The sequence below is a fragment of the Bombus vancouverensis genome, unplaced genomic scaffold (assembly GCF_051014615.1).
Source record: "Bombus vancouverensis nearcticus unplaced genomic scaffold, iyBomVanc1_principal scaffold0028, whole genome shotgun sequence".
NCBI classification, from domain to species: Eukaryota; Metazoa; Arthropoda; class Insecta; order Hymenoptera; family Apidae; genus Bombus; species Bombus vancouverensis.
The window spans coordinates 466,512-487,118 of NW_027468919.1; positions in this window are offsets into that span (position 1 = coordinate 466,512).

The window sequence follows — 20,607 nt, forward strand, 5'->3', positions numbered from 1 at the left end:
TTCTTCACGACATGTAGTTTAATAGTTTATTAACACATTGACTGCCACGCGTGTTTTCAAAAAAATCTGCGTCAGGCCACGCGTACAGCAGTACCAAGCGTTCTCTGCTAGGTGCTCCTATCGATATTTTAGTAATGCGAATCGCTCAAGTGGTGGTCTCAAGAATGATCTTTCGTTTCGCTTGTTCGCTACATTAAAACCGCTAGCTGTTGTCGAATATAACGAAGGAAAGTGTGGTATAGATTATTCCGATCAAATGGTTTCTTATGCCACCACAATTAGAAAAGGAATCAAATGGTACAGAAAACGTGGCATTCAATTCCTTCTGGGAATTTCTGTTGTAAACGCTTTGACGGTTCACAAAATTGCAACAAGGAAAAATATAAATATTGGAATATTTAGACAATTACTAGTTGCAAAATTATTAGGGTTGTCTAAAAATACGAAGAATCCTTGTCTTCGACAGAGTCAGCACAATATCGCCGTTCGGAAAAATGATTCCGGAAGAAGCATTAGACGCGCGTGCAAACTATGTTATGCAAGTAAAAGACGTCGAATGGACCGAACAAAGGCACAAAAGAATTTGAAGAAAACAACAACTTCTTGTCCAAATTGTCCCGACCAACCTCAGCTATGTATAGAATGTTTTTTTTTATTTTATTTTTATTTTATATTTTTTATTTTATAACAATTTTTATTTACAACGTATTACAACGTATTTTTATTTTATAACAATTCAACAGTTTTATTATTATGAAATATCTTTTCAAATACCTACGACGATCCTTAGCAAGCAGTCAAATAAGCGACACCCGAATATGGGTTACGCGGCCTGACCAGAAACTTTGCTGACACCCGAATGCGGGTGTCGTGGTGGTCAACGTGTTAATAAATGTTCTTCAGTAAATTACTAATTTGAATTAAAATACTGGTGGAACTAATATACCTAATTTTGTTTTTATCATGTATTGTTTATGTAGATAGCTTGCTGAAAAAATTGTGCAGGAACGAATCGCGTAACAAAGTACAGTGCATTCGAGATGTAACATTTCAGTGCAAATAATAAATTATTTTCAAACAAATAATCAAAATTTTTATTTAAATCTTCTCGAGATTTTTACGTATTACAAGACAATTGTTATTTTATAAATTCAGAAACATAGTTATATCCACTGTATATGCTACGTACATATATGTATAAAATATATGATTTTTTAGGAATATCTCTCTACTTTAAACTGTTACTAGCAAAAATACTTTGTAAGTAGCATTCTTATATGTTGGATTACAAGCTATTTCAATTAGCCTTGTAGTGAATATACTGTACAATATTTGTAATTTTAGCGAATGTCGTGATATTGTTCTGTAGGAGTACCAAAACATAGTTATCTTCTATTAGCAAATAAAATTCTATTTTTGATGAAATTTAGTAAAAAATATTAAAGTATCCGAGGAACAATTTCTTTTGCCTGCAAAAGTCACTTTGAGCAGGTGAAATCGAATCCTCAAGATTTTGATTAACTTGTGATGATCCGAGATACAGTAAAACTTTGCATCGCTCTATTGAAAAATATTCGTGCGCTAGGAATAAATCTCGAGTAAATAATGTGTTTGCTATTTTAAAGATAAAACGTGTAACAGGCATTACATGTAAGAAATACAATGCGGGCAAAATAACAGCTCACTTAACACTTCTGTTAATTTCTAAATATATAGGATTTTTCACCAGATATTAGCGCTTTTATTGGAACAAACAAATGAAAATGAACAATTCCGTGTAACATATTTCGGAGCCATATTGATCTGATATGTCAAACATATACATTGATATTTCGAAAATTAAAAATTATTTTCTAGAGTTGACATGTTGTTTTTCAGGTAAGTAAAATGTTTTTTAATGTATACTATATCTAATTTATTAAGTGTAATTACTAGTTATTTGCCCCACTTTTATAATTTCCTTTGTATATTATATACATTATAATCTAAAACGTATTTGTTCAACGTATTTGTCGTCCAATACCGATGATTTAGTCATAGACCGAATTTCTTTTACCTGTAAGTTCAATATTTTGGCAACTGAGACTAAATTAGAAGATGTCCGTTTAATTTTTCTTCTACCTTTTCCCATAGAAAAATGTTTGAAAGTCCAAAACAGAAAAGAGAGAAATGGTCAGAGGAGAACATGAATGGGGGCTTCGAAGCTACTCTTCAAAAATAAAATTGCCCAAAGACAGGTCACTGAAGCTTTCAATGTTTCAAAAACGACGAATGTGAAGTCTGGGCACACGTCGAATGCGCAGATCAAGAAAATATTAAGTATTTTCCATACGATATACATAATAATCAAATTTGAATAAGAATATGTATACTGACATCTAGAGGACTTTTTAAAACATTATTAACCATTTAGAGCAAAAGATCAAATAATTAAATAATTGATCGGTACTGGACGACAATTTTTCGTTTCCTACAAATTCCGACATTACTATTCTTGCACATTGTTAATTCGTCAATTCGTATTATTGAATTTCATAAAATTAATTTTCCTACTTTTATCAAGTTCCATTTGTGCTATAAAGTCACTTTGTAAATTTTCACTTTTATCAACTCTAGCACAAGGTACCGTGCGACTCTCCCCTGCATCTTAATTTGTATGTGATTCGAAATCCAAATTATTCGATATTTTTCATACCAAACTACGATAAAGATTCTTAACAACTTCTGCAAGATTACCTATACTAGCATTTATGACGTTCCTGTCTCACAAGATCAATAACCAAGCCTTTTCCTCGATTCTTTTTCTCTGATGAAACGTTAAATAGTTTTCTTCCTTCTTTCTGTCCGGATGAATTTTATCTTTTTCGTAGGTCATTGATATCTGGTCGCTTTTTTAAATTACTTTTTCCGTAGTTTTCATGTCACAATAAAGAGATTAAAAAATGCTGGATCAAAATTCTTAATGCTTTTCTCACCCACTCCGTACTGTTATCTTTCTGTTCATGTTCAAAATAGCGAATAGAGGTTGTAATTTCGACCAATTGCGGGGAGACGTAATCGCGAGGAGAGACGTCAACGGGGGTCGTAAATCCCCGTTACGATTATAACAATCGACACCACGAATTGATCGATCCCCTGATTTCCGTTGAGATAATAGGGGTGATTGAGTTTGTATAACACTGTGATTCACAGAATTATAAATTATATATTTCCAACACTTAGATTACACTGACGTAGAGAAACAAATAGTCAACAACTTGTCGCACGAAGATGCGATAGATATGTACGCTAGAGCAGGGCTCTTATAATGGAAATTAATGTATTAATGGACTTAGCACTATAATATATTTAGGAGAGAAGATGTATGTTCGACAACACCGAGAACCGACAAAAGATTTGCGTGAAGTATGCGACTCTCGCGCTATGTGTAGACTGCCGCGTTAGACGTTAGTTTTTAGACTGACCGTCGCTCCTTTTTTCATACGGAAGAAAAGTTCGGTGTGGGTGTGCCCCTGTGCCTAAAGAACGCGGATTCGTTGTTCCCAATTTCGTTAGGAAAAGTGAGGGTAACGAACCGAGGTGTCGATTGGTCATGACCTGCATTACTGCTCGAAGGGATGAGTATGGAGTCTCCTACCATCGTGGTGGATAGATGACTGTGTGCGTGAGAAAAATCTAGCTTGTTTTATTACAGGGCTATTCAGATTTTCCTCATGGGTGCATACCCGCTTTCTCCGTGTTTTAAGTGCGACTAATAAACCCAAGGACCTCTCTAAAAAACCAGATGTGCGTCGAACATACTTTTAGGCTTAAGACATTCTTCAGGATAAACAGATTGACGACACATGGCGAAACAATACAGGAAAGTGAAAGTTATGGTGGGCCCTTAGGTTTATTGAGGGTCGAAGTGACGTTACGCAGGTCGGTTGTTGTCCGGTCGCGCGGGCTGGCGTGCAGATGTTTTAGGCGGCGTAACAGAGGTACATATAGAGGCGAATACTTCTGTGTTTAGTCTATTGACACCCCCTCCCTCTCGCCCCTTGATGAGGTTGACTCGTGTTAGATTACAATATCAGTTTGCCTAACAATCAGAACTACATGGAATTTTGGGGATATACAGGCTGAGTCTTCAACAGCAAACCACCTGAATAATTCTTTCAATTTTTTGAGACGCAGGGAAATGTTTGAAACAAAAGTTGTTTGGTTTCGAGGAGGCTATTACGCGATGGAAAAAGTTTTTCTCAGATGGACGCGTTTACGAGTTTCAAAGAACACTTTAATAGGCTTCGTTTTTTTTTAAGTGTAGCCGTGTAGTTTTGAATACCTATTTGTCCCATTGTTGCTCTTTTGAAGACGGATTTAAATATCGCGGTCATTTAAGGTCACTCAAGGTCATAAAACGTAGTAAAATAGTCCAATCGAACGTAATGTTTCAATATTCCGAAACAAAGGAAAATGGATTTACCATTTTCAAGATAAGCGGCCCGTTTATAAAACACCATTAAACTAGGAGACGCAATCAATTGGAGAAAAGATAAATTTTCTGTGACTACTTATCGTACTCGAATTCGACTCTACATCTTCGTTACTTTGTCGAAATTGCTATGTATAATAATTATTAATTATGAATAACGAAAGAAATCCTTAACCGAAAAATACTTCGTTATTCAGTATTCGTTGTTTAATATAATTATAAAACACCAATCAATAATAACACAGGTACTTCACCGTGAGATATTTGAATTATTCATCTAATATAAAGAATAAGAATTTTGGAACAAAAAATTAAACGGTTAGTACAAACATTCGATAATTGCACGAAAAAGTCCTCTACGTAGTTACACAGCCGTCGTGTCCACTTTGAGAAGGACAGATTTCCCTGAGGTATCGCGGAAATTTGGCGGTCCATTGCGATCGAGCAGTGTAACATGATCCAATATTATCAGTTATCGTTGAGACAATGTATCCGAGTAATCTTTCAAAACTGAAAATTGCCTTATTTTAGGCTTTTTAAAATTAAATTTCCACTAACGCATTTGTAGGATTTCCCCGACTAAAATAAGATCAAACATGATATAATATGAATAATATTTAATTATCAATTATTAAGTAAGCAAATATGTTCCAAATTTTATCGTGTTTGGTGTCATTTTAACCAGTAAAACGCGAGAAACATATTAGCAAAAATTTCATTGATCAAAAATCGCAAATAAGAATCTTTCAACTTATCGCCAGTCTTTAACGAGGCTCTCTTTCTCTTTCATTCGCGTTGTCAATTTTGAGGAATAGAGTCGTTCCTACGTCTCCATAATTGTAACGTTTCAGTCCCGATTTTTGTGCAATTATCGAATGTAATTATTAAAATTGTATACACGACATATTACAAACATTGAATCGAATCTTCTTCTGCAAAACGTTATCGAACACGAAAAAACGAACACGAATAATCGAATCGAAAATTACTAAACGATCGGCTGTTGGATAAGTGTTTACTAAGAATCTGACTAAGTACACTCTCTTAAATGCAAATGACTCATTGAACTTTTTTGATATTAACTTTTTAATGAACGGCAATCCTCGAATAAAATCTTACTCAAACTGATAACATTAACAAAATATTTAAAAAAATGTCAAAATCGGCGGTATCTCCTTTTTTTGTAAATATTTACCGGCTATCGAATCCATTGATTCTCGATTGCCTTATCTGTTTGCTTGTGTATATCTTTTATATATACATAGATGGATACACAAATAAGTTTCGTCTATGGCGAGATCAATTTAGCCACCTGAGTAACCAGCTATCTTTCGAATCAACAGATACAATACCGATACAATGATACGACATGCGATGTACATACTCGAAACGTTACAGATTGAATCAATGAATTAATGAATTAATGAAGAGTAACTGCTAATCATTGGTAGGATACACGCTTGTTAAAGATCGAAGATGTCCGTGAATTAATTAGCTTTGAAATTAAAAGGTTAGGTACGTGGGAGATTTTGCGTTTGAGGAAAATTATTCGAAGATAGCAATATGGTTGATGATACGGAAGTGTAGGGGTAATAGGGTGAATGCAACGAGCAATGTATAATAAACAATTGATAATTGGTAATAATGTATAAATAATTCGTAACGATTAAGAATAGAAGCAGATAGTAATATTTAATTAGAACCCATGTTTTTTGTTTCAACTTCCAATTTATGTTCCTTTGATAGCAAAAACTAAAATAGAATTGATTATAATAAGTTTTGAATATAGAGATTGAAAATTGAAATGGTTTATCAATTGGGCTGATTTCAAACTAATCTCGTAAAAAAGTTGTAAAGAGGGGAAATATAGCTTTAAGAAATACGCAATTAGTCGAGTGTTTACGGTACGTGCCAATAACAAGACAAGCTTTTGACTTTTGGAGAAGTCGACTGTAACAAAAATATATTATATTATATTATATTATATATTATATTATATATTATAGCTATAATTTTAGCAGATACTGTTTATCTATTTCGTTTTGCGTGTATTAACGTTCTCATGGTGTATCGTATAGTAATTAATGCATCAGATTATATACATATCGGTGTTTGTAGGTAACACGTTATACAGAGTGGAGAAGCAGCATCAAATTGTCACGATTGCAAAATAAAATGAGTGAACGGCTGGTGAACGAGCAAAATATTCCTACAATAACAAGTGAATGTAAAGGGAGCTCTAAATTCCAAGAAATTCCATTTTATCAGCCGAACAAAATGTATAATCTGATAACGTTTTGAGGATAGTAAGTTAGGCAGGCGAAAAAAATAGGTGTTAACGATCAAGTATAACAGATACAGTAGTAAATATTCAACAATTTTTCAACCGTAATGTATTTATACACAAATCTGCGTACTTTGTATCAAAGTTTCTGTTGAAAATGACAACGTGAGTTCGTGCTCGCCATCCATATGCAGATGCGTTAGTGATAAGAAATAGTAACTAGAGGATGATGCTAGTTACAATCGATAGATTTAATCGATAGGCTTAAGATGCTTTTTTGTTTTTATCCCTAGTTTTTGTAAGCGTGTGCAATAAAGGCTTTTTTGGTTCAGAACGGTGTAATAGATTTATCCATTCAATAAAATAATAACTACTCTGATCTTACCTCTGAGTATAGAAATAACAGCAGTTTCGATACATATATTTTTATGTACAGCATGTATAAAAAGTGTCAGGGCGTATAAGTGTCCACTAGCGTGATTTCGGAGGATCGGAGCCTCTGGATCGATTGATTCATGCAAAATTTTGTAAAAATTGACGTTTGCTGGCACCGTATGCTACTTAGCACGAGGATCAAATGGAACTTTACTGGGAAAGTATATTTGGATACCATGATGTGCAAGATATTATTCTTGTATATGTAGGATTTGTATACATTTTAATCAATTTACTTTTTTTAATCAATTTAATCCTCATTTTATCAATAAATCCAATTATTTTGCCATCTATCTCTATTACCGACTATCGAATTGTTCGTTGTTCCAAAAATGTGTTGCGCGCAATACTGGGCACTATTAAATAAATTTTTATTTAAATAATTGTTTAAATGTTAAAAGACAGAAATAAATTATGTGCAATTTCAACAAGTTTAAATATATTATTTAAAATAATGAGATTAATTGTTATTTACAAATTTTATTTTCTATTTATTCTAAAAGAAAGCTAATAAAATCAGAATCTTTGTTTGAAAGTCTTTTTTCACACAGTAGATAATTCTGTAATAATGTGAAATCATGCTGATTGCTCCATTCTGTTTATCACGGGCTATCCCACCTGCTAACGAAAACTTGTTGTTTTCTCGTTAATGTCACATTGCTTACTTTCTACCTGACTGCGAAATATAAACTTGTTGCGAATAATCTCGATGTAAGACCCAATGGAATTTCAACGTCATTTCTCCAGAAAACGGTTCAATTGCGACTCATAGCTTATTTTGAAAAGTTGGCAAGTTGGTCCTCGCGATGAGTAGACGTTTGTAAAACTGTATGATCCAGAGTTGTAGAATTAGGGTGGTCCGGTCAAATAAGTGTATTTTTTATATACTCTGTACATATACAGGCTTTTCCAGAATAATTCCATACCGCCAGACAGGATAAGACGTCAAACAAGAAAAAAAACATTTTTCTTTTCTTCAGCTTATTTTTGCGCGTAAACTTTTTGTATTTAAAGCTAAAGTTTGAAATAGTTGTCGATACTCTGTCACACTGAACGTATTTCATTGTAAGCTAGCTCAAGCAGAAACAAAGCCTTATACAAGAAAACTTCATCCTCTTCCTTTGACTTACTTTTGCATACAGAAAAATCTGCAGTCTAAGTGTGCTATCCTGAGATTCCTTGATTATACATATCTTTTCTAAATTTTTCGTTTCTGTTAACAAAACTTCCATAAATGATAAAGTGCAGGTATTCCTAAAGGAAAAAAATGTAAAGAAACTAAAATTAACGCCCAAACACCCAAAATTTCAACATTGACCCGCCATATATATATTGTTAAATATGTAAATTCGCACGTTCATGGGGAGACGCGATCTCGAGGAAGTGCGCCAACGGGAGTCGCAAATTCCCGTTACGATTGACTAATCGACGCCACGAATCGTTCAATCCCTTATTTCTTTTGGGATAATAAGGGTAGTTAACTTGAAGAGAACGCTGCTATTAACAGGTTATTATATATGTCGGAGATGAAAGGAAAACCGGAGCCTTCCCTTTGCAATTTTGAGGAAGCCTTCTAATGCTTTAGCCTAGATTTTATCATAACTGTAATTAAGCAATTGTCATTTGTAATTGTTTGACATTTGTGAAAGCGAAAGTGGGTTCGAGGTGACAACTGGTCGCCGAACGTAGCCACGGTCACGGGATAAACGTTTTGCCTCACGAAGTTGTGGATCGGTTGTATTGTTCTCCCTAGAAATCACATAGAATTGTACTTTAGAGATGCTGATATAATGGGACACACGTTGTATTAGGAATCAATCTCCAGACAGAAACAGGTCGTCCCATATAACGTAATACGTTATAACGTCATCCCATATAACGTAATAAGTTATAACGTCATACCATATAACATAATACGTTATACCGTCATACCATATAACGTATTACGTTATAACGTTATAACGTTATAACATATAACGTAATACGTTATAAAGTTATATCATGTAAAGTAATACGTTATAACGTTATACCATATATCGTTACATATGTCACGACCGGCGTACTTCAAATCCGACGGACTGACGATAGAGATAAAGCACTCGGCGACAATGTATATCGCTGAAGTGCCTAATGAACCATCAACATCCCAACGGTCCTTCCACCGAAGGTTCTCGAAGAAAGAGCACGTGGCAACGATCGCGGACGCCTAGCAAATGCATGGACGGTGGGGATGTTGAGGGATGACAAAAGAAAGTAATCGGATCCGATCGAAAGTAAAATCATAAGAGTCAGTCTTAGAAAGTCACGCCTAGAGTTCGGAAGTAGATTGTAAAGTGTATTGATGTTAGAAAAAAAATAAAGTTTTCTTTTTTTATTTTTTACCTCAAATTCCTTTTTTATTTTGTTATTTTACGTGACACATACATCGACACTCTGTGTTACCACAGATTTTATACGAAATAGTGAAATTGGAAATTGAATACTGTATTCAGAGTTAAAATATAATGCTATATGGAAATGAAATAGCACTTCAAAGACTTGATAGATTTCGTTAATAAAATAAAGCAAAATAAATCTTTAATTCACTCACCACGAATTTATGGTATTGATTAAAATCAATGAATGTAGAGTTACTTCCGATTAAGGGTACAACTGTTATAAATTAAGAGCATAATTACATTGAATTAATGGGAAAATGTTGTTATAAATTATTGGTATAACTGTTAAGAATTAATGATGTAATTGTTTTAGATTAATGGCTTAAATGTTATAAATTAATGGCTTAGAAGGTATAAATGAATAGCTTAAATGTTATAAATTAATAGTTTAAATGTATAAAATAACAGTTTAAATGTTGTACATTATTGGCTTAGATGTTGAAAATTAATAGCTTAAATGTTATAAATTAATGGCTTAAATGTTATAAATTAATAGTTTAAATGTTATAAATTAATGGCTTAAATGTATAAAATAATAGTTCAAATATTGTAAATTAATGGCTAAGATGTTGTAAATTAATAGCCTAAATGTTATAAATTAATAACTTAAATGTATAAAATAACAGTTCAAATGTTGTAAATTAATGGCTTAGATGTTGTAAATTAATAACTTAAATGTTATAAATTAATAGCACAAATGTTGTTGAGAATTGTGGATCTTTGAAGTCGAAATAATGTTATAAGAACACTAAATTTATACTGAGGATTAATTTTAAAATAGTAATATATTTATTTCATGGACGATTTCTTATATATTCATCGATACACACTTGCACGCGTCTCAGCACTTTCTTCTATACCCGACTGTTAACCGACTGAACATTTTACATTCATCTGTTTTCGAGATGCCGCGCACACACATACATCCACACGCTGATATTCACATACAAGTATCTCTACTACACATTTAACCCAGTCCAACACAGAAAATTATACATATCTCAACAAATGTTATAAATTAATAGTTTAGACGTTATAAATTAATTGCTTATATGTTATATATTAATGGCTTAAATGTTATAAATTAATAGCTTAAATATTATAAATTAATTTCTCAAGTATTGTAAATTAATGGCTTAGACGTTATAAATTATTAGTTACAATGTTGTTATTTGATATTTTTTTTTATTTACCTTATATTTAAATTCTTCTTGGATGTTCACTGTCCGGAATTTCAGGCATGAAAGAGCTCGCGCGCGACTTCCGCGTTCCTTATATATCTTGACAAGGTGTCGAGATGTCAATCAAACGTTAACGATCTCTTGACATAGCAAAGGACGGGTTTTCCATTATAACAAAATCAAATTGAACAATTTTAATCGTAATTTTTAATTTTTATCGTAAATTGGCGCCTTCGACGATTTAATACGGTATCCATTTTTATCATTTTAATAGTTTCTACAAACTAAGACTAAATTCACACCTCCTTGATACTAGTTTTCGACTATCAATTAGTTTGAACAAAAAGGGAAAAGAGCCTAACGGCAGTCGATGACGTTACTGTGAAATATGTTATGGTATTTAAATAATCAGCCAGATAAAATTCACATTAATCATTATATTATATTATCGATATTCGTTCATTTACTCGTGCTAATTACAAAATAAAATGTTCTCTTTTCTTGAATAACACCTACATCACCGTCTGCGCAATTTAAATTTCTTATTTAATGCTTATTTAAAAGTCAGGTACCTTTTTAATTCCTCTCAAGTTAAACGAGTAAATTTACTCGTTATAGTTGTAACATAAAATGGCTATTTTCTTCAATACCACTTGCATCGCTGTACGTGATACAAATATTAATTATGTATCGAATAATATGTACCAATTGGCTGTAATCGCGGTTAGGTATTTCTTCGTTTGATCTATCAAGAGATCTATTAGGCTATTAGCGAAAGACTTATTGATTCCTCAAAGATGTATCTTAACTTAAATCTTAAAGATTAACTAAATGATTATATTTGATTAGTATTCGACAGTGTCTATCATATTCAGCCACCTTCTTTTATAATTGATACTGCTCGGATCAATTATTTTATAATAAATTGCAGATTATGCCACGGTATATTATAAGATATTTGTCTATAGCTCTTTTTTTCTAATTCATTGATTTTATTATTAGTCTCGTTGGTTTTTCCTGTGAGTATCTGCTGTACGTACATTGGAAATACATAATGGATACGTACATTATATATATATTTTAAAATATAAAAATAAAAAATTAACAATACTATTATAAATATTGCTATTATAATTAATTAATAATAATTTTATTAGATAATTAAATTAAAATAATTTATAAATATTTAACGTAATAAAATAAAATTTTTTAATAAAATTGATAAAAATTGAATTATCTTGTATATAAGTATATATTAATATATAATTATTAATTTTAAATATATCAATATTAAAATCTTTATACATATATTTAATTTTATAAAAAAATTAAAATATAAATATAAATATTTTAACTTTAAATTGAAAAAAATGTATTATATATAATTAAATATTTATATATAAAAATTAATATAAATTATAAATATTTTATTATCTTGAGATATATAATTAAATTATTATTAATAATAGGTAATATTAATTTATAATTATTTATTTATATATATATATACGTCGGGTTTACATTAGAATTAGGGTTAGGGGCGTGAAACGAATCTTCGTTTGGGTTACACGTTGTCGTTATGCAATAGAGAAGACATTGACTAGTGCAAATACGATTACCATAGAACCGGACAAGTAACCGTGGTTATTAGATATTCGAGAAACTAATGACAATGATCCTACGTTCAATAACGAATCTGCGGACAACAGGACGGTAGTCGTACGCACTCGCAAAAAATCTAAGTCGGATTCTGTGTTAATATTCGCTGACCGTAAGGAGTTAATCCTTTTTTGTCGATGAGACCGCAAGAGAGAGAGACTTTCCGACCCGGTGATACCCCAGAGGAAAAATATGACGGGGTGTGTCTAAGGACACGAGATCATCGGATTCGTCGGGGACATCCTACGTTCGGAAAGTAAGGGAAATTGACGTTGCTGCTAATTGGCCAATCTCCATATCGGTAGTTAGAAAAGGATGCTAGCCGCCCTTGAGGGAGGGTTGCTAGTGGGAGACGTCGTTCGTGGAAAAATAGGTCTCTCCTGTCTTCCCGTAACTGGGACAAGGACTGTGTATCTGTTGAAGGATTTTAGGTAACTAGATATTAGTGTTTATGACGGTCCTCGGGCTAGCCGATCAGGTACTGTGGAGACGCGTCGACATCTGGTAAACATCCTGCCCGGAGAATAGGATCTGCGTGTGGCGAGCTACGGGACAGAAACCGTTGGAATGTTTACTGCCATGTGCCGCTACAAATCTTTCTTTTAAGGATAGCTATAGGATTACTTAATGCCTTTGTTAGATGGAGAGTTCGTCCCGTTGACCGTGTGACACCAATTACCTCTCAGAGAAAAGACATCGACTCCCGACTGTCGGACGCCAACGCCGCGACGCATCTTAGTCCCCATCAGAGATAAGGCCCCAACCCCGACTTTCGGACTCCTTGGAATCCACACCAAACCCCCCAACATCCCCAAGCCAGGGTGTATATAAGCCGAGACTTCATCCAGCCCGGGGAGTTCTCGTTCTAGTTGCTGTTCTTGTACAACACCCCTTTCTCTGTTCAACGTTATTCTACTGTAAGTGCCAAAGTCATAATAAAGTTCGATAAAAGAGAATTAATAGTTGGGCTACGACTCAGCTTTCTTTTCTCTCGCAACCCAAGTATCCATTTTACGTGACATTTTGGCGATCCGTGCCAGGATCCATCAACTTCAAGAAAACGAAATTACGCATTTCGGATGCGATCGACTGCAGATCAGCTCACTTTGCGTGAAAACGACTTCTACGGAAAGCGGACTACGGTCATCACCAAAACTGAAACTGGTCACAAAAAGAAGAATATTCAGGTAAAGAACTGGATTCTTTTAAATATTATCGTACTCGTCGCAATAGCTTCGCTAGTACAGACTCCAACAACAGTACAATAACCACTATGAGCAAAAAATCAGAAGACACATCTTCTGTTAGCCCTATGGCTACTGGTGTGGATCCAAGTATTCGGGCCATACTAGACGCTATGCAGAAGCAGAACGAAATCAAGTTAAGAAAACTGTTAAAGGAGACTATTAAAGCAGCGACTAGTCGGAGTTATCAGGGTAGTTTAGTTTCTAATAATTTGAACAAAAGCTTGGAGAAAACAGACGTTACTGTAGGAAATGGTTTTGATAGAATTTTCAAAAGAATTGCAGTCTAATGTAGAAAATTCTTATGAAAAGAAAGTATCAATTGACACCGCTTCACAGGATTATATTTTCATTAAAACAGACTTAATGTTTGATGTCAATAGCTCAACAGAATACCAGAAAGAGTCTGTGAAACGAAGGAAAGAAGATATTGCAGTATTGTATAATGATTTGTCACCATCTTCGTCACAAGATACTCAAAATTTACAAGAATGGTTTGACAAAAAAAGTAAAAGTTTAGGAGAAGCAGCAAAAGATCATAACAAGAAGGATAATATTTCAATGAGAAATATTTTGGACGGCGATACAAATAAAGAAAACCAAATTGAAACGAAGGAATTAGAAGCAGTTAGTAAATCAACTGCTGAAAATGATACAAAATCAATAGACAACGTTGAACAAAATATATCATTAGAATCCATACAAAAAGCAAGAGATAATGCTTACAATAATGAACATTTGCTTATAGAAGAAGACCAAATGATGACAGCGAAAAATGCGTGTGACACTACAGAATCAAAAACGTCAGCAGATCTTATGTCGAGAAATTTAGATGCTAATACACAAGAGAAGTCTTTAGAGAATAAAGATGACAAGAATCCATCTCCATCTATGTTAGATAGTAGTAAACGGAGCAGTCGTTATAATGTTGCTGCAAAGCCTGCTACTTCGCCAAAATTTGAAGAAATTGTTTATAATCAAACCAGACAATCAAACACAAATAAAATTTTGCGAAGCGCTTTAAAGACGAAATTAATCGAAGACAAGTCTGAAATAATTAATAAACAAAAGGCATCGGAAAATGTAGAAAATAAATTTGCCAAAGAAGAAAAAAGAGGTGTTAAACAAAAATCAATTTCAGATAGTGAAAACGAAACAACTGATACTCGTCAACGAAGGGAAGTTCTTTTAACGAACACAGCTAGTGATAGCGATAGGTATAAATCTGTAGAAAATGATAATGCAGTAACGGGTGTAATAGCAACTGATGAAGCGAAACATAGAGGCAGACCTAGGAGATCGGATAAAGTCGAAGTTAAAAAAGATGAAGATACAAGGAAGATCCTACAAAATGAGAAGGGTGGATTAGAAGAACAAAGAAAACTCGAAGAAGATACAAAAGAAGAAACTGCAGAGACAGAAGTCAATTCAAAAGGTATATTAAATAATAAGTGCGATTTACTTGATACCGAAAGAGCTATTGAAATTAATGATACGGTTCAAGATATTAAATTTACTGAAGGTAGAAGCCGCATTCAAAATGATATGGAAGATGTAGTAGAAGATTCACAAGAATTATCTAATAAAAGTAAGTTATCAGAAATAAGGATTGCACTTAACAAAATTGAATATACAAAAACTATTTTACGGAATAAAAAGAATTCATTAGAAAGAGAAAGAGGAGTAAGAGAAAAGAAGAAAATGTACAGACAGAAATTATTTCAAAAAATATATCAGATGATAAATGTGATTTGCTTTAGAAAAAAAAAAAAAAATATTATCCACAAACTACATTAGGAATTTATCTATTTTAGTGAGGAGAAAGAGAAAGGATAGAGGAGTTGATCAATAGACTGTGGATTTTGAAGCGTTTATGAAAAACTCACAATTTTAATAAAATATTCAATGTAAAGTCTTTGTTATAATATTCAAATAAATAGATGAAAAAAAACTGAATTTGCATAATTACTCATGGCTTATTGATCAATCATGCGACTCGTTCAGAGGTAACTCGAGTTGTAAAGGCGACAATTTATTAAAAATGGTATATCTGACGTACGATGCATTTGCTCATGTTAAACTATTTAAATAAGTATAAAAATCACGCGAAAAAAAATCTACTGAAAATAATGTTGAACTAGTTAATAATAATAAATCATATAGTGAAACACAAACCTTAAATCAAGATTTTAAGTTCAAAAAAAAAAAAGAAAAAAAAAGAAGAAAGAAGTTGATAAAATGACAGCAACATGTAGCAGCAGGCGAGAGAAAATAAGCCAAATTTCTAAAAGAAGAAACGATGCTCAAGAACTCGAAATTTCTCGAGTGGATGTGCTAAAAAACGAATTTAATGAACAGTTGAAAGAACGTGAAACAGCAATAGAAGACTTACATCAAATGTTAAAGCATCAATCGGAAATTCATAAAGTTACCTTAAATGAAGCAAGTTTGAAAATAGGAGAACTCTCTGATAAAATAAAATGTTTTAAAGGAAAAGATAGCCAGATACCGAAACGTAATGAATTACTCGAAGAAGAACAGAATAAATGGAGAAGTTTAGAAAAAATGATTACAGAAAAACTTGAAGAAGAAAAATCCCGTTAGGAAACAGCTGAAGACGAAGTGAGAAAGCTTTCCAAATATAACGAGCAACTTCTAAAATATTATCAAGAAATCCATAAAAAAAAAAAGGTAAAGAATTAAACATGTACCTCAACTGAAAGATAAAAAATCAATCGACAGGATTTATATGCGAAGAACATAAGAACACAATATATAGAACAGCACAAGATGATCGAAAAATTGAGAGCAAAAGGAAAACGTGTGCATAATAAAGGTAAAGAGAACACATAATGTATCTCCACCAGGGGCGCATGATCCAAAATTAAATAATAAAATAAAAGGTTTTGTTACTGAAAAGTTAGAGAGATTTCATGACAACAAAAGCATTGCCTGTGCAGAGTGCAGTGTATCAATGTGCACTAAAAATGCAAGCAACGTGACGATTACTTTTAGAACACCACAAGCACCACGAAAACACAATCAAGACCAAACAAGATCAAGTTCAAAAGTGAAGTTATGTGAGCTTATTACTGCTAACGACCAAAAATTGAATTACGATCCCGAGCATCAACTCGCTGATCTTCAAGTAGAATGTTCCGACAAAGACAGGACGACACAAGAGCTCGAGAAGCACATAGAGGACATGAAGGAGGAAGTGCAAAAATTATAATTGCAACTCGACGAGTTACAAAAAAAAAAAACACACACGCACGTAAAAAGAGTTCAATCTTTTGGAATACAAATTGAAGAACTAACAATAAAATTAGAAGAAATAACATAAGTCACAAATATGAAGTTGACTTGCTGGAACAAAAAAAAAAGGCCAAACTTAATTCATGTGTTAGTAATTCAATGGAGGAACGTGAAGCTGGAGCTAAAGATGCAAAAGAGATAAAATGTAGTTCGTGAACCACAAGGACAAATAATCTGCCCTTCAATGTGAACTAGACGAACTAAAGGGTGAATATGAAAAAGTGGGTGATTTTGGATATAAATATGAAGAAGAAACTAATAAATTGAAACTGGATTTTAGTAAAGTAAAAGATATGAACGAACAAAATAATTTTCTTAGAAAAGAACTGGGAAACGTCCAAAAACTTTCCAAAGATGTTAATAATCGCTTACTCGAGGCGAACCAAGAATTAAAAGATTCACATAGAAAACACACTCTTATTTGAAAATTGAAAAAAAAGAAAAAAAACATCTGGAAGAATTAGGTGATATAATAAAACTTCATGATGAAGAAAAATATAAACTGATACAGCATTGGTATTCTGTAGAATGTCAAACTGCCATAAAGGGTTACATTGATGGAAAAGTGCAGTAAATATTTAAATAACAATCCATGACTTCTTAAGTAATTGTAACAATCTTGATGTTTTACTATGGAACAACTAGATGAAGTGCACAGTGACATTAATAAAGTAGAATCATCGATAAAAGTAGATGTATCTTCTTCATCAATATCAGAATCAACGACTGATATTATAAAGAATGTGTATGATATTCCAGAAAATCAAAAAAAAAAAAAAATAAGTCACAGGAATGTACAGATAATACAATTCAAGATGGTTTAGTAGTAAATAAATGTGATGTAACAGATTTAAATAAAAACAAAAAAAAATTTTTAAAGTAAGGAAAGTAGTGAGACAGAGAGCATAAAGAACGCTGCGATTAATGAAGTAGAACAAGAAATAATAAATAAGGACCCACAAATTGATGATCAATATAAAAAAAAAAAAAGATGAGAAATTTCAAGAAGAGCAAGCAGAGAATACAACTGAGATTGGAGATCATTCAAGATATGCAGGTGACACATCTTTAGATAAAGAAAGTACGAACGATGTTGAAATATTTAATACAAATGAGGGTGAACAAAACATTGAGAAACACAACGTTTGTACAGTGTTAAATATAGATACAGTTAGTGTTACTAATGCTCAGTGTCAAGCATTAATTAAAACACTTGGTGAAACTTTTGATGATAAAGCCCAAACATTGCATGTCACGGATACAGACACAGATTTGTCTAAACTAGTTGATAGTAGTTCAGAAGTAATGGTACTGACTATAGAAACTACTATATATTAATGATATGAATGAAAGTACAGAAGAAAATATTGTTTTAACTGTACATGAAAAGGATGCTGTTGTAAATTCCAATGAAGAAAAAAAAATGTTTCTGCAGAACAAAAAGGAATGAAGAACGCTGAAATTGTAAATGAAGAATTTAATTCGATAGGTTAAGCACGAGAAAGTGATGGAACAATTATAGAAGTAATTTCAACAGAAATTGTGGCCCAAGAAGTTTCTGAAAATTGTAGCCAGAAATACAATTATGACATATTAAATCATACAAAGACAAGAAACGATTCTATAACTCCTATTACCTCAGGAGTAATTAGTGATCTAGAAACTGCAGATGACATTGATATTAAAGAAAAGAATAACAAGAAACAACAAATGGATATGGCAAGATTGATCTTTTGATAGTTCACATAAAATTAATTTAGAAAAGAAAATTATTCATAATAAAATTGTCGTACTTATACATGTTGCTAATACAGAAGGAAGGAATAAATCTATAAGTGAAGCAGATAAAGTGCGCATAACTAACAAAAGAAGTGTCATTCAGGATATCTTTGATGATTGGGGCATTGAAAATGCAGAAGATGACAGTCAGTCGGTATCTAAAGCTCCAGATACTGTGGAAATTGAATTGAAAAGTTTACTAAATGACACAAAAACACGAACTATAGAGGAAAGCACAGTTGTACTGGTTGAAGAAGAAATTACATGCATGGAAAAAGAACCAGTTGTAGATGCTGAGAAGGCTTTAGAAGTTGCTAAACAAAACAAAGAAATGCAAGTATCAAAGGAACAACTGGATAACAATCAAATTATAAAGAAACAACAAGATAGTATAAAACCATTACTCAAAGACCACTAACTCATTCTATATCACAGGCTGTTAGAAAGTCTACAAAAGATTCAACACGTGATACTGCGGCATTTCGTCAAACTTAGCAAATTATCCCTATTAATCGTAGTCGAAATTTAACCAGCCAACAACCTTCACAGGTTGAAATAGCAAAAGCATATACCACGGCGAAGAAGAACAAGTACAAGTCGAACCAGTCAGAGTCCAATTCCATCGCTCCATACTGAGGAAACACTAAGATTTTGGAGGACCAAAATCAATCTAAAGATGGGGGTATGTGACATCAATCACATCTCAACCTACATCAGTGATAATACATCGACACCCGACCTTCGGACACTTTTGGACACATCACCACCTTATCATCATAGCATACACCAAGGCTGTGACGCACCTCCGTCCACATCAGAGATAGGATATGGACCCCCGACCTTCGGACACTTTTCTACATCATAACCTACACCTAGCCCCTCAACATCCTAAAACCAAAACGTATATAAACCGAGACTTCACCCAGCTCGGGCAGTTCTTGTTCCTCTTCTAGTTGCTGTACTCATACAACCCCTATTCTCCGGTTCGGTGTTATTTTGTAAGTGTTTATAATAAAGTTTTATAAAGGAAAATAAGTAGTTGGGTTACGACTCAGCCTTCTTACTACCACCCAAGTACCAACTTTACGTGACAGGAGCCGCCTCGTACCTAAGACTGATAATATAGGACTTGGGTTAAGTAGTAGAAAGGTAGTCGCGATACACTGTGTGGTTTTTAATAGTTCTTACACACGGTGTGTACGCGAACCTTTCCCACCAAACTAGATTAAGAGTGGGGCCGCTCCACTGGGATACGTCGCAAGAGAGGGTAGGAGATCCGACCGGCCTTGGATACAGTGTCCGGCCGTGGGAGGGAGGAATCCGTCTTCAATGTCTCTGCCATGTACATAGCTTTGTTTCCCCCTCCTCCCATTGTGTCTAAGGCATGAGCCTGCTAGATAAGCCTTACTGATGAGTCCACTAGCAGGCTCTGGACGAAACACACTTTTTTTCTTCTTTTTCTCCGTCTTCCTTCATATATCCGTGATAATTGTAGGCTGCTGACTGTAGATGTCGCTTGCCGGGGTGTAGTACTGCTGTATTTCCTTCTTATTTAGATGTCGTGGAAGAAAAATCGGACTTTGGAAAAGTACGAGGCGCCGGGATTTGAACCCGGGATCTGAACGTTTGTACTCTATGGCGCTAACCACTGCGCTGCCGTCGTCCGACACTAGTTGGTTTCGAGTGGTGAGATTTGCGTTCTCGTGTGCCGCCACGAGAGGAAATCTCAGTGTGGGTGTGCTTTCTGAACGAAGAACGCGGATTCGTTGTTCACACTTTTCGTTAGGAAAGTGAGGGT